At 42.4% G+C, this 14,747-nt stretch overlaps 1 pseudogene; it reads right to left on the bottom strand.

Moving 5' to 3' along the window:
- The window catches only part of LOC127633139 (vinculin-like), a 62,733-nt pseudogene that overhangs the window by 23,057 nt on the left and 24,929 nt on the right, over nucleotides 1–14,747 (bottom strand).

Below are 14,747 nucleotides of genomic sequence, written 5' to 3' on the forward strand. Positions count from 1 at the left end.
AGTAATTATTTCTAAAACCCCCAAATAAAGAAATTCCACATTAAGACTCAGTAACTCATGGTGGTAAAAACAGTTTTTGAGATTATCGTTACATCTCTGGAAGGAATGTTTTTGGGTTTGGGGACTTCATACGCGATCATACCTGGCTCGTAACTCAGAGACCTGTTCGGTAATCTGCCCGAGCGCTTTGGCGGTGCCCACAATATCTCTCCTTTCTTTCCCGGTACAGAGTTCGCCCACTTTACCCGCCTCGTCCAAAATCTGACGTATGGCCAGCTCGCCGGGGTCACCTGAAAAGGCACACAGTGAGGAAACATCCACAAAAATATTTTTTGGAATTCCTAATATTCCTAATATCATGTAGGTCCCCCTCGTGCCACCCAAACAGCTCTGACCCGCCGAGGCATGAACTCCACAAGTCCTCTGAAGGTGTCCTGTGGTATCTGGCACCAAGATGTTAGCAGCAGATCCTTTAAGTCCTGTAAGTTGTGAGGTGGGCCTCCATGGATTGGACTTGTTGGTCCAGCACATCCCAGAGATGCTCAATCGGATTGAGATCTGGGGAATTTGGATGCCAGGGCAACACCTTGAACTCTTTGTCATGTTCCTCAAACCATTCCTGAGCCATTTGTGCAGTGTGGCAGGACGCATTATCCTGCTGAAAGAGGGCACTGCCATCAGGGAGTACCATTGCCATGAAGGGGTGTACCTGGTATGCAATGATGTTTAGGTAGGTTGTACATGTCAAAGTAACATCCACATGAATGCCAGGACCCAAGGTGCCCCAGCAGAACATCGCCCAGAGCATCACACCAACGCTGCCGGCCTGCCATCGTCCCATAGTGCATCCTGCTGCCATCTCTTCCCCAGGTAAACGACGCACACGCACCCGCCCGTCCACATGATTCTTCCATTGCACCATAGTCCAGTACTGACGCTCACGTGCCCATTGTAGGCACTTTCAGTGGTGGACAGGGGTCAGAGGTCACTCTGACCGGTCTGCGGCTACACAACTCCATACACAGCAAGCTGCGATGCTCTGTGTGTCCGGACTCCTTTCTATCATGACCATTTCTATCATGCTCTTCTGTGGGATCGGACCAGACGGGCTCGCCTTCGCTCCCAACATGCATCAATGAGCCTTGGGCACCCATGACCCTGTCGCCGGTCCACCGGTTGTCCTTCCTTGGACCACTTTAATATGTTAAATATGTGCGTATAGAGCATTGTAACGGAGCCAAGTCTGCATCATTTCAAAATAAAAGTCCCCACTGTATTTCAGGATCGTTTAATATACAAAGTCTGCTTATTTTGGGGGGTGGGTTTATTTGCACAATAAACTGCTTTTTGGGATTTTATTAATGTTGGATGAATATTCTTGGTTGTCATAACGACAAAAATCCCCCATCTAGTAAAAAGTGTCCATTATTAAAAAAGAAAAGAAAATAGTCCCCAGTTTAAACAGTGCAGTACAGAACATTGCCCTGGTGTGTTGTTGTACCTGGCTGGGCGTGAGGGTCTCGAGCCAATTTTTGGCCTGGGCAATTTTTGAGTCGATCAGACCCAGCCTAGCTTCATAGCCTCGAGTCCTGCACATACAAAACACAAAATAAACACACAATCCTACATTATACTCACTTAAACACAACCACAACACAAACACATACACATCAGGATGTTCTAATGACACCTATCAGCCATAAAGACATTATAAACCTAAACGAACAATCAGACACGTACGTGCCGAATCTTTATTCCTTATTTGGATCCCCTTTAGCGTTCCACGTTTACCGATAAATCGGTGCCGATAGTTGCATTTTGAAATGATCGTTATCTGCAAAAATCTACGGTGAATTATGAGCCAATAGTTGTTTCATAATTTGGTCATTTCAAAATAAGAGTCCCCCGTGTGTTTCGGGGCTTGTTTATACTTAAAAGTCCCACGTTATGCACCAGATCTTATGCTCATTTTTGGGACTTTGGTTGAACTATAAACTGCACTCTTTGTTTGTGCAAATGTTTTGTTACATTTTATAAACCAATTTTAAAAATAACCAGCCAATTAATCGATTATCGGCCTTTCCCACCACCTCAGTTATCGGTCGACCTCGGGAACTAGAAATTAAAAAATAGCGTCATAACAAATTCAATTTTTTTAATCATTAATGCAAGCGGAATATAACATTAAAAATAGCATTATACATCTGCATTAAATAATACAAATGAAAACCGTTAAATTAAGGCACAAATGCATAAGCAAATATGTGTCGATAGCCCCGTTCACACATGCAACCAGGTGAACTACAGGGAAATCGTTGGGTTGCATCTGATATGCATCCAAAATCTGGTCACCCGACCTACATATTAACAACATATCTGATTCTCTTCTTAAACCGGTTATCTGCTCGCTCACATAATGCACAACTGCACCGAAAGAGAACAAATTAAATGTGCATTTCAAAGCATTTCTATAGTCACATCAAATATCATTAATTGAATGGCAGTTTGTGATTGTAAGTGCACAATAATGGCGGTAAGATCAAATTTATTTATTTCACAGAGGCCACTATACTGTGTGTGTGTGTGTGTGTGTGTGAGGGCTATTATTATTCAATTGTGTGATTTATCAATAGGCATGACCTCACTTAAATACTTCCATTAGTCTCCATAATGTTCATCAATGCTTTTGTAGATAATATTAAGCCGTATCATATTATACTAAATATGTTCCAATAATGCATCCTGAATTTAACTGAAATGAACTGTTCTGAATAGAGAGAGACAAAAAGTTGAAGAATGATGCATAAGCTCAATATTTACTTGGTGAACAAAGAGACAAAATACATCAATTCCTGCCACAAAAGAGGGAAGAGTCGACCAAACAGTGATGCGCCCATTTACACACACACACACACACACTACACACGCACACACACACACACTACACACGCACACACACAAACTCTTGTACACACACAGACACGTGAAGACACACACATACAGAGATACACACAGACAGACACAGCGAGAGACAGACAGACACAGAGAGAGAGAGACAGAGAGAGAGAGACAGACACAGAGAGAGAGACAGACAGACAGACACAGAGAGAGACAGGCAGACACACAGAGAGAGAGAGAGAGAGACAGACACACACAGAGAGAGAGAGAGACAGACAGACAGACACAGAGAGAGAGAGACAGACAGACAGACACATACAGAGAGACAGACAGACAGACACAGCGAGAGACAGACACACAGAGAGAGAGAGAGACAGACACAGAGAGAGAGACAGACACAGAGAGAGAGACAGACAGACAGACACAGAGAGAGACAGGCAGACACACAGAGAGAGAGAGAGAGAGAGAGAGACAGACACACAGTGAGAGAGAGAGAGAGAGAGATGGTATGTTATAATCCAGCAGTTCATTTCCTTTTTTGGTTACGAGAGTTTTCAGCTGCTGTTTAAATCCGACTGATTTCGTTTGACATTACAAGAGATAAAACACACACACATAAACACACACACACACACACACGTTGCAATAAGAGCACAAAACAGATTAGTATTAATTCACATTACAGCAGGACAAGAGAGACTGTTTTAAAACACTGAACGGATCCGTCTGTGAGTCAGTACAGCCCTGACAAAGTGAACCGCCCAAATCTGTGTGGTTCCTTCTGCAGTGTTAAATCATAGAAGCTCAAGAGACGACTTCAAGAAAACGGTTCAAATTACAGATATAGAGGGCAGCCGGGTATCTCAGCGAGTATTGACGCTAACTATCACCCCTGGAGTCGCGAGTTTGAATCTAGATGCGTCGAGTGACTCCAGCCAGGTCTCCTTAGCAAACAAATTGGCCCGGTTGCTAAGGAGACCTGGCTGGAGTCACATGGGGTAACCTCCTCGTGGTCGCTATAATGAGGTTCTCGCTCTCATTGTTGCATGTGGTGTGTTAGCGTGAGAATAGCGTGAAGCCTCCACACGCGCATTGATCCATAATTGTGCATGTTGTTGAACATTTTAACACTGGAAAAGGAAGCGTTTTATTATCTCCGTGATTAGCAATCATGAGCCAGACAAACACGTGACATCATCCGAGCAAAACGGTGGCGTATTTCTCCTCGAGCACAGCCTCGTTCTGTTAGCATCACACATGAGTGACGAGGTCCCACGACCAATCATGGCACTCAATCTGATGACATCACGCACAAGCGAGGCAGAGCGCACACCTGCAAACAAACGGCGAGAGAGCATGCGCATAGATCCTTACCTTCTACGGGGGGGGGAGAAAACAAACCGAGAGAGGAGAAACAGAGAGAAAAGGTGAAAGGAAAATAAACAGGAAATAAATGCACCACCCACAAGACAAGTCCTTCATATACATTTACATTCATGCATGTGGCGGACGCTTTTATCCAAAGTGACTTACAGCGCACTTATTACAGGGACAGTTAAGTGTCTTGCTCAAGGACACAATGGTGGTGGCTGTGTGGATCAAACCAGCAACCTTCTGATTACCAATTGTACATTTACATTTATGCATTTGTCAGATGCTTTTATCCAAAAGCGACTTACAGAGCACTTATTACAGGGACAATCCCCCGGAGCAACCTGGAGTTAAGTGTCTTACTCAAGGACACAATGGTGGTGACTGTGGGGATCAAACCAGCAACCTCCTGATTACCAGTTATGTGCTTTAGCCCACTACGCCGCCACCACCACTCCAAAACCCCAAACCCACACCTGAGAGCTTCATCCTTCCCCCAAAACACACTAGTAAAACCAACGAAATGTGTAAAGAACGTGACCCGGGAATATTCCTAATTAAAGGAATATTCTCGGGATCAGTTCAAGTTGAGCTCAAATCAACATTTCTGGCATAATTTTGATTACCACAATAAATCATTTCAACCCGTCCTTTGTTTATTTAAAAAAATTATAATAATAATGTTACAATAAGGCACTTATAATTAAAACAATAACAACATCAAATTAAGTTATTTATCGGCATTAGATATCGAAGTAGTAAAATTGTCTGTAACGTCACACAGATGCGTTATTAAGTGATTTAGTTGTTTTGAAACGATGTGTATTTTAACGCTTACAGAGTGACCCCATTGACTTCCATTGTAATGGTGCGCTCACATACAACGCAAAGAAAACGTTCAGCTTTGTGATTTTGAGCTGGATTATAAATTTGTATTTAAACTTATGTCATACGAGTATTCCCGCTCTCTTCCGAAAAGGACAGGAGGCGGGCTTCTACGACTTGGTTCATAGTAAAGTTCAACCAATAGCTGGAATCAAGTAGACGCCAAGATATTTTCACGCAGCAACTTCCTCGCTCACTTTCCTCCAAGCCGATGTCTTTATATGTCCGGTCTCTGTACATGTGTGACGCTAGTGTCGCATAATTCCGGTGCCCAAACACACCGCTACAACAATTTTAACATGCATTTTTCCACATTTCTTCTGCTACTACGTCAGTACGCCAGTGACATCCAGATAATCTCAATGCTGATAGGCTTTCGCGACAACGCGTCATGCGAATTTCTCGCTCAAGTTGAAACATTTCAAACACGTGTGAATACGTGAATGAAGTAATTTCATGGCATTTGATTCATTCGCACCGCCCTGCGTGAATTCGCAACTATTCGCATCTTTTCGCATCTTTGCATTGACTTTGTATGTAATCGCGACACGCGAAATGTTCGCTTTGTATGTGAACGCACCATTTTCACTTTTTTAAAGAAAAAGAGGGACGATTCGAGATACATATTTGTGGTATAATGCTGTCGATTGAGCTTACTTGTACTTGTACTTGGACGTTCCTTTAAGGCGTGAGAATTTAAATGAGAATTTGCAGGTAAATGTGCTTAATTGCCATAAAATCTTACACAAAATGTGTAATTTCTAATTTTTTCTTTTTTTTTTTTTTTTTTTAGGTGAAATGTGACCCGGATATTACGTTTGTGAAATTAATTCATGCACAAAACTTCAGAAAGCTTTAAAGAGTGAGATATGTTTAAAATCGCAGATGATTGTGCCAGACTACTGTTCCCATTGCATCGTCATGGCAACGAAGTTGTAAAATGGACTACTGTGTAAAACTAACAAGGAAAAATTAAGTCAGTGATATTTATCACAGTAAAAATCATGTTAACACACACATTGTTTATATCTTGTGTCTATACTTTTGAAACGGTGAGTATTTTAACATTTACGGACTGACCCCATTGACTTCCATTGTAAGTGTCACACCGGAACACACATTTGTGGGGTTTGTTTCCTCCCCAATTTGTGCTCTAAGTCCTCGTGGTGGTTTAGTGACTAAATCAGGGTGGCGGAGGATGAATCTCAGTTGCCTCCGCGTCTGAGACCATCAATCCGCGCATCTTATCACGTGACTCTGCATATGTGTGAGCAGACTGTATATAAGGCCAGACATCAATCCATGCGCTTAAGTACACAGTGACCTTTGCCCTCTCACACACCTTATTGGCCCAGGCATCCTCGTCCCAGGACGTGAGCTGCAGCACGCGGATGATCTCGTTGATTTCTGTGCTCATCTTCTCCACGGTGAAGTTCCTGTTCTTCAGCGCCTCCTCCACACCCTTCCCCTGGGACGTCCTGGTCGTTACGAAGATCTTAATGCCTATGTGAGACATAAAAACACTTATAAAAGCATCATAAACTGACCACCTAATCACAGGGTTGGCGGCCCGCATCATGTCCCGGCCCACATGACTCCACATGCCGAAGTGTCCTCGGGCAAGACACTGAACCCCAAGTTGCTCCCAATGACGGTTCCAGTGAGGCACTTACAATGGAAGTCAATGGGGCCAATTTTTCCAAGGTTTAAAAAAGGCAGAAATGTGAAGTTTATCATTTTATAAAAGCACTTCCATTAAAACTTGCCTATTATTTGAGCTGTAAAGTTGTTAAATCATCATTTTGATGGTTGTTTTAGAGTTTTAGGGTTTGACGAATTACGTCGTCATGGCAACGATGTTGTAAAATTGGCCCCATTGACTTCCATTGTAACGACAACGTTTTATTTGATCAACAGTTCATTTCAATTTTATCATCACAAAAGTCACGTCTAAATAAATTAATTAAAACAATCAAATTAGTTCAATTATGTTTAGTTTAACAATTTAGTTGGTTACATAATTATACTATTTTTTTTTTGTAATCAAAAGTGCTTTTATACTAATGATTTATTAGTAGTAGTCGTATTAATAGTAATAATAGGATAACAGTGGATTTTACATAACTATACATTAATGACGTATTTCTGTTTGACTTTTTTCCTATTTAAATTAAGCTTTTATTTTGACGGAAGCTTTTATTTTGAAGCCCTTTCCTTTTTTTGTGTATTTTTGACAGTAGCTTCTCACTTCCGGAAAAGCAGGTCACAACGTGACCCAATGTTATTATTAAAATGCACTACAAAGTGAAATAGTGACCGTCAATATGTGCATTTTATCATGTGGCACTTGACTTGAGCACGTTACCGTGGAAACGTAGCACGTGTGGAGGCTTCACTCTATTCTGCGCGGCATCCAAGCACAACTCACGACCTCGCATCCACGCGCCCCACCGAGAGCGAACCACATTATAGCGACCACGAGGAGGTTACTCCATGTGACTCTACCCTCCCTAGCAACCGGGCCAATTTGGTTGCTTAGGAGACCTGGCTGGAGTCACTCAGCACGCCCTGGATTCGAACTCACGACTCCAGGCAGGGCTGGACTGGTAATCTGGCATACCGGCCATTTTCCCGGTGGGCCGACGCACTTTTGGGCCGATCAGGGGAGGACCGGCCAACGGGAGAACCGAGCGGGCCGGTGGGTCGTACGCGAAACGTGCCGCAATATGTAAAATGGACAACAAAACGGTGGCGCGTCCGGGCCGATTTCTCTTCCCAGTCCAGCCCTGACTCCAGGGGTTGGTAGGGAAAAGTTAGTTTCTGACTACAGTATATTAAGAAATTAAATGGGGACAAATTTGATATCAAGTTTACAAGAAAGAGGTCAGATGAGACCTGATATGAGGACGGGCAGAAGCTCCTTCACTGTGTTCATGGAGTTCACCAGCATGACCCTGTGCTCCTGATGAGTCAATTCCTGCTGTCGCTCATCGATCATCTTCGCCATCTTTGTCATACCTGTGAGTGCAAAACACAATCAGAGATGACCAATCAGTCATAACCAGCCGCAACCGTCAACAGTTGTCTCTGCATATTAAACTGGGATAAGCTAAAGTGTTACATCATTATAAATAATTACAATTCTCAGTAACAAGTGTTGGAGTATACTATACTGTATTTGATTGCGTGTGTTCACCTGGTCCCAGGTTCTTTGTGTATGTGATCAGGTCTTCCATTGATTCCACGACCTCAGCTACAGTCAGATACTCCAGAATCCCTTTACACACACGGATGATTTTACGAACCTGACAGCAGAGAATCTGTCAGTATCAACACACACACAACAGCACTTTCTGTTAAATGCTGTTAAAGTCACACTATACCTCGGCCTCATCGAAGGTGAGCAGCAGGTCAGAGGTGCCTGACAGGATCCCGCGTGAGCCATCGATCAGATAATCTCTGGCCGGGACAGAATACGGGTCAGCCTTCAACATCTGAGCAGCCTGCACTAGTTTAGTACAAGCGCTCTCGACCCTACAAAGAGTGCGAGAAAACAGAGAGAGAGTGTAAGAGACCAATTAAGCTATAGACTAACACTACATACACCAGCTATGACCCACAACATTGTGAGCTGCCTGCTACCTACTGCCTACATAGATAGCTGCCTTCTAAGGCAGCAACCCTAAGCATCATGGAACCTCATTAGAGACTAATTTGAAATGCTCTACATAGGCAGCAACTCTGTGTATCACACAAATAGCTCTCTTAACAGAGACTTGACTCACAATTGATTTCAATAGAATATGGTGTTAGCATGTTGCTAAGCTAACAGCATGAGCTTTTAAGGAACATCATAAGCTAATTATTTAAAATGCTCTACATAGGCAGCAACTCCGTGTATCACACACATAGCTCTCTTAATAAGAGCCTTGACTCACAATTGATTTCAATAGAATATAGTGTTAGCATGTTGCTAAGCTAACAGCATGAGCTTTTAAGGAACATCATAAGCAAATTATTTAAAATGCTCTACTTAGTAGGCAACTCCGTGTATCACACAAATAGCTCTCTTAATAAGAGCCTTGACTCACAATTGATTTCAATAGAATATGGTGTTAGCATGTTGCTAAACTAACAGCATAAGCTTTTAAGGAAATGTATAAGTGATTGATTTGAAATGCTCTACATAGGCAGCAACTCCGTGTATCACACAAATAGCTCTCTTAACAAGAGACTTGACTCACAATTGATTTCAATAGAATATAGTGTTATCATGTTGCTAAGCTAACAGCATGAGCTTTTGAAGAACATCATAAGCAATTTATTTAAAATGCTCTACTTAGGAGGCAATTCCGTGTATCACACAAATAGCTCTCTTAATATGAGACTTGACTCACAATTGATTTCAATAGAATAGGGTGTTAGCATGTTGCTAAGCTAACAGCATGAGCTTTTAAGGAACATCATCCATCCATCCATCCATCAGTCAACCGCTTATCCTGTGTACAGGGTCACGGGGGCTGGAGCCTATCCCAGCTAACATTGGGCAAAAGGCGGGGACACCCTGGACAGGTCAGCCAGTCCATCGCAGGGGCTTAAGGAACATCATAAGCTAATTATTTAAAATGCTCTACATAGGCAGCAACTCCATGTATCACACACATAGCTCTCTTAACAAGAGACTTGACTCACAATTGATTTCAATAGAATATGGTGATAGCATGTTGCTAAGCTAACAGCATGAGCTTTTAAGGAACATCATAAGCAAATTATTTAAAATGCTCTACTTAGTAGGCAACTCCGTGTATCACACACATAGCTCTCTTAACAAGAGACTTGACTCACAATTGATTTCAATAGAATATGTTGTTAACATGTTGCTAAGCTAACAGCGCAAGCTTTTAAGGAACATCATAAGCAATTTATTTAAAATGCTCTACTTAGTAGGCAACTACGTGTATCACATAAATAGCTCTCTTAAGAGACTTGACTCACAATTGATGTCAATAGAATATGGTGTTAGCATGTTGCTAAGCTAACAGCATGAGCTTTTAAGGAACATCATAAGCAATTTATTTAAAATGCTCTACTTAGTAGGCCACTCTGTGTATCACATAAATAGCTCTCTTAAGAGACTTGACTCACAATTGATTTCAATAGAATATGGTGTTAGCATTTTGCTAAGCTAACAGCATAAGCTTTTAAGGAAATGTATAAGTGATTGATTTAAAATGCTCTACATAGGCAGCAACTCAGCGTATCACACAAATAGCTCTCTTAATAAGAGACTTGACTCACAATTGATTTCAATAGAATATGGTGATAGCATGTTGCTAAGCTAACAGCATGAGCTTTTAAGGAACATCATAAGCAAATTATTTAAAATGCTCTACTTAGTAGGCAACTCCGTGTATCACACACATAGCTCTCTTAACAAGAGACTTGACTCACAATTGATTTCAATAGAATATGTTGTTAACATGTTGCTAAGCTAACAGCGCAAGCTTTTAAGGAACATCATAAGCAATTTATTTAAAATGCTCTACTTAGTAGGCAACTACGTGTACCACATAAATAGCTCTCTTAAGAGACTTGACTCACAATTGATGTCAATAGAATATGGTGTTAGCATGTTGCTAAGCTAACAGCATGAGCTTTTAAGGAACATCATAAGCAATTTATTTAAAATGCTCTACTTAGTAGGCCACTCCGTGTATCACATAAATAGCTCTCTTAAGAGACTTGACTCACAATTGATTTCAATAGAATATGGTGTTAGCATTTTGCTAAGCTAACAACATAAGCTTTTAAGGAAATGTATAAGTGATTGATTTGAAATGCTCTACATAGGCAGCAACTCAGCGTATCACATAAATAGCTCTCTTAAGAGACTTGACTCACAATTGATTTCAATAGAATATGGTGTTAGCATGTTGCTAAGCTAACAACATAAGCTTTTAAGGAAATGTATAAGTGATTGATTTGAAATGCTCTACATAGGCAGCATCTTCGTGTATCACACAAATAGATCTATGATCTATAAACATAGTATGGTGTTAGCATGTTGCTAAGCTAACAACATAAGCTTTTAAGGAAATGTATAAGTGATTGATTTGAAATGCTCTACATAGGCAGCATCTTCGTGTATCACACAAATAGATCTATGATCTATAAACATAGTATGGTGTTAGCATGTTGCTAAGCTAACGGCATGAAACATCATGGAAACTCATGAAGCCTGGTTTATAATCAATGCTGCCCCCATTAGCAAGGGTTTGAACGCACAAAATGACTTCATCGCGGCTGTTGCCTGGCCTCCACAAAGCTCCGTTTCATGCGGCCGTGCACATGCCAATTTTTTTTTTAGTTTTCGCTTGCAGTGCTTCAATCCCATTGGGATTGTAAAACTACTGCAAAGAATGCAAAAAGGACAATGTTTTCACTGTGAAGTGATTGAAGTAGGCCTATTCATCCACTACCTTTTGTACATGGAATAAAAATGTCTATACAATACACCCTAGTTTGGTATCAAAAATAAGTTACGGATGCCCTCATGTGCCAAGTGAAAGTATAAACAAGGCTTAAGGAAGTAAGAGAACACAACAAAAGAACAGAGCTTCTCACAACTGATTCAATGAAACGTCAACAATGAACTGTTGGTCAAAAGCATGCTACAACCATAAATCACCATAACATAAAACACATAGACGACACACACAGTGGCCACGTGCATCTCTCTCTCTCTTGAACTGGCGCACCCAGCTCGTCTTTAGCCCCGGCCCCTGCTAATTAGGTGACTCAGCCCGGGTGCACGCCCGGCTACGCCTCCTCCTCGTCACACTCCTCCACCACCCGATTCAGGCCGGGAAACCTCCGCATGACATACCACGCTCTCTTCCTGGAGGGAGGTGTTGCCCTTCCGGTCGCCCTTCTGCCGGCAGATTTCCCCGCCACTCTGGAGCACTGGGAGAGACTAGGGAGGGAGAAAGAGTGACAGTGATTGAGAGAGAGAGAGAAACTCGCCGCGGTCTCTGGACACACCGCCGCCTGACCTCAGCCACTCCTCCGCCTCTGGTGGGCGTACGGCCACTCCTCCTGGCGGATCGGCATTGAGTCCTCCCGACCCCTGGTGGATAGAACAGCTCCTCCCCTTCCTGACGGATGGCAGCGATTCCTCCGACTCCCGGCGGCCGTCAGATGGCAGCAACTCCTCCGTCCCCTGGTGGACGGTAGCGGCAAGGACTCCATGACAGCGCAACCCTCCTCCTTCCCTGGTTTTGGCACCAGTCTAACAGGTTCAATATGGGTAAGGAGGTGGCGGGAACAGGCAGAACAGTCAACATAACGTTGATGACGTAAAAGAACTGAAACATAACATAAAACACATAGACGCACATGCAGTGCCCACGTCTCTCTCTCTCTCTCTCTTGAACTGATGCCCCCGGCTCGTCTTCATCCCCCTCCTAGCCAATTAGGTGACTCGGCGCCAGCCGTGCACCCTCACAGCCCAGCCACGCCCTCCTCAGCCACCCTAAATCATGTAGTAGTGACTTATTAGGCCCCAATTTCAACAACACTGAACACTCCCTGCACAGGCACACACTCCTGTCCTCTTCATTGTGTCCTCTCCTCCAGTGAGGAGGATATTGTTGTAGCTGCAGAAAGGAGAGTGGTGTCATATTTCTCTGTGGCAGGAGAAGCTGCAGCTGTGTGTGTGTGTGTGTGTGTGTGTGTGTAACAGGACAGCAAGGTCATGACAGTGTGTGTTAAAGGTGGTGGGGGAGATGTTACATTTACATTTATGCATTTAGCAGACACTTTTTATCCAAAGCGGCTTACAGTGCACTTATTACAGGGACAATCCCCCCGGAGCAACCTGGAGTTAAGTCTTACTCAAGGACACAATGGTGGTGATTGTGGGGATCAAACCAGCAACCTTCTGATTACCAGTTATGTGCTTTAGCCCACTACACCACCACCACTCTCGGAGGCTTCAAGAGTCCAAAAGGAATAAAATCCCAGATGCAGTTTATTGTTTTGATTGCGATTTGGTGCATAACGTGGGACTTTTAAACACACCGTTTATTCAACAGCGACAACAAACCGCAACGCTAGGTAACGTTATCTTAGAGATGCAATCCAGCAAATGTACGACTCCCAGCACAAACTCCCAGCACAAACTCAGAATAAGCCAAAAAAAAACTAAAACATTTATCTACTGAATAAATATCCAAGTCTGGCTATGTGGGAACGTGATTGTGGTCGAGCGAAAACTAGAGTGAACATCGGCAGGGCGTTTGATTCCTGGAGGGACGTTCGTTCGGTTTTAGGGATCAGAACCGACCCTGAATTGGCGTTCTTCTTATGGGACAGGTAAACTTACATATTACATGTGCGTGAGGACGAGCAACACGTAGCTGCTGCAGTTCACTTAATGGCCACAGGTGTCACTAATAACAAGGGTTACTGAATCTTACATACTGTACCTTTAAGTTTTAGCAAATTAAGCTTATACATAGACTTTTAAACCTATATATACACTCAACAGATAAATGGATTTGTATACTGTCTGTGCACAACACAACCAAATGACACAATGTCTGAGTAAACCGACAAAAACCCACAAAAACAGCAGCATATTTTTTTTATTTTAGTTACTCCCTAGAGAGAATAAACTACATTGTATGTGTTGAGATGACTGAAGAAACAAATGTGTGTGTGTGTGTGTGTGTGACTCATGGGGCGTTCACACACAGAGGGATTAAAAATGGCAGGAGATCTCTTAGTCACTGTACTATTGGTCACAGATATAGTAGCCCTTTTCCACCAACATGGTTCAAAAAGCTTGCTGGTAACACAACTACACAATATATGAAGTTTTACCTTTTTTTTTTTTTTTTTTTTTTTTTTTAAATGTACAGTAAGTTTAAATCAGATGATTGCAACGCACTCCAAAAAAGTTGAGACAGCGGGCAATTTAAGACTAATAACTATTTGACTAGTTGATGTGAAACCAGAGATGTTCAACAGGTGAGGCAATCCTGTCATAGTATATAAAAAGCCTCCAAAAAGAACCGAGTCCTTCAGAAGTGAGGATCGTTCAAGACTTGACAATAAGTCGCTGTCGTCTCAAATCACCAGATCTCAAAATCTTTCCTTTTACATCCCAAAGAGTAATGCGGAGGAGTTGCATGTGTTCTGAGGAGTATGCATGTTAAAGTGCTCTAGTAATGATCACAGGAAATGTAGTTGTGTTTCCTCATGAGTTCAGCTGTCCAAGCATGTCTGCAGCTCATATATAACTCAATACACCTGCATGAGAGCGCTGACTCCCTCAGCAAACACACACACACACACACACACACACAGACACACACACGCAGTCACAGACAAACACACACAGACACACACAGTCACAAACACGCAGTCACAGATACTATTGTATATTTTTCAGAATCTTCTAGTGTGTTTTTATATATCAAAATACTTATATGAGTTTCTAGGCCTTTGTGTGAGCCAGGAGAGAGCATATGAGGTTACTAAAAGTGTTGATGCTGCAGAGAACACAAAGAATGGTATACAACCTTGAAATA

Source organism: Xyrauchen texanus, chromosome 40 (genome assembly GCF_025860055.1).
Source record: "Xyrauchen texanus isolate HMW12.3.18 chromosome 40, RBS_HiC_50CHRs, whole genome shotgun sequence".
Lineage (NCBI taxonomy): Eukaryota > Metazoa > Chordata > Actinopteri > Cypriniformes > Catostomidae > Xyrauchen > Xyrauchen texanus.